The sequence below is a fragment of the Pteropus alecto genome, unplaced genomic scaffold (assembly GCF_000325575.1).
Source record: "Pteropus alecto unplaced genomic scaffold, ASM32557v1 scaffold202, whole genome shotgun sequence".
Taxonomy (NCBI): domain Eukaryota; kingdom Metazoa; phylum Chordata; class Mammalia; order Chiroptera; family Pteropodidae; genus Pteropus; species Pteropus alecto.
In genome coordinates, this window is record NW_006432451.1 from 1,568,239 (window position 1) to 1,569,950 (window position 1,712).

The following is a 1,712-nucleotide window of genomic DNA, read 5'->3' on the forward strand; positions in this document are numbered from 1 at the left end:
TTTACATTCCAAATATTCAAAGAGCATTTAGTGGAAAGACTTCTTCCCACCTTGTTCCTCATTTGCCCATTTTTTCTCTCATGGTACTGACTGTTAACCCATTCACTGTGAGGCCTCCGTGAAGGACCCTTTTATGCATATCGAAACAAACACATGTACACTTAAATGTATTCCTTCCCCAGACCCCTCCCCATTTTTTACACAAAGAATAATGAACTACCACTCTCTTCCTCACCCTCCTTTCTAATTCAACAATATATCTTAGAAGTCTTCCTATTTATATTCAAGGAGAGCTTCCTCAATCATTTTGTTTATTTGTTTATTTGAATGTTTGCTTACAAGAGAACAAATCTACTTTATTTACTAAGTTTAAATCCATGAGGGGCACAGCATTACACGATTCTGTGTCCAATGGCCTTAGCAGGAAGGTTGCTTTGGAATTTGGCACAAACCATACCACCGTTTCCATGAACACAAGTTACCTAGCCCCAAATTACTCTGGTTTTGTTCGGTTTGCCACCAGGAGTCACCGTGTTATTCTTTGCCTTGTACACATAAGCACATCTCTTGCTTAAATAAAACTCAGTCTCATCTCGAGCATAAACGCCTTCAGTTTTAAGAAGAGTGGTGTGTTCTCTCTGGTTCCGGAGACCCCGCTTATAGACAGCAAAAATAGCCTTGGACCATAGCCTTCCAGACATATTTGTTGTTTTAGAAGTCCTGTTCTCAGCAGGCCTCCAAGGCTCCAGATAGCGGAAAAAGCAATTTTTTTTTTTTTTATCCCTCATAGAATTCTCCTCTATATATTTGAAGCATAATGTATTAAACTAGACTCCATAAATGAACATTTAAGTTGTTTCCAATCTGTTGCAAATAGTGACTAATATTGTACATGTATCATTTTACATATGTGAACATCCATCTGTCAATAAACTCCTAGAAGTGAAATTGCAGGGTCAGAAAGGAAATGCATTTATAATTTTGATAGATATGGCCAAACCACACTCTAGGCTAGCAGCTGCAGCAGACAATTTAACCCAGTGTCTAGCCTTACTTACTTTTCCCATCTTTTGTTATCCCTAAATAACAGAGTTAGGACCAGCTGCAGGCATAAACCAATTTCCCTTTTGGCCAAATGTCATCTGCAATATTTTGAAGACAGGCACTTGTTGGGTGCTGAGAAACAAAGAAGAGCCCCTGCTCGCCACAGAGAAGTCCCTAAACCCCACAGAGAAGGAGCTGGGTCTGGTGTGTAGGAAGGTGGAGTGGGGGCACTGGTCAGGGCATCTTTCACAGAGGAGAAAGAGCATCTGAGGGCCTCTTTTTTTTTAGGATTAATTTCAACAAGTGAAATTCTGGGCCAGAGGGGCTGATTATCTGTTAGTCTCCTGATTCACAAAGGACAGTTGGCGAGGGGGATGACGGGGACGATCTGGGGGCAGGTCGAGTGGGTGGGGTTTGGGAGTCTCTCTGATCAGTCTTGGACAATGGGCATCTCCAAAATAAAGCAGAGGGTCTCCGAGTTGAGACAGAAGAGAAGGGAGAGTGGCTAGTGAGGACTGCCAAGGAGAAGTTCCCCATTTCCCAGCTCTGGTGCAGAACACAGCTGCTTCGTGGGGAATGACCACTCTCCCTGTCCCGCCCCAGACCTGGGTATACCCTGTACAGGCCAAAGTTCACACCCTGCTGGTGTGAAGCTGCAGAAAGCATGT

At 43.3% G+C, this 1,712-nt stretch overlaps 1 pseudogene; it reads right to left on the reverse strand.

Moving 5' to 3' along the window:
• Window positions 1-392: 392 nt before the first annotated feature.
• On the reverse strand, window positions 393-742 carry LOC102897818 (annotated as a pseudogene).
• Window positions 743-1,712: the final 970 nt, after the last annotated feature.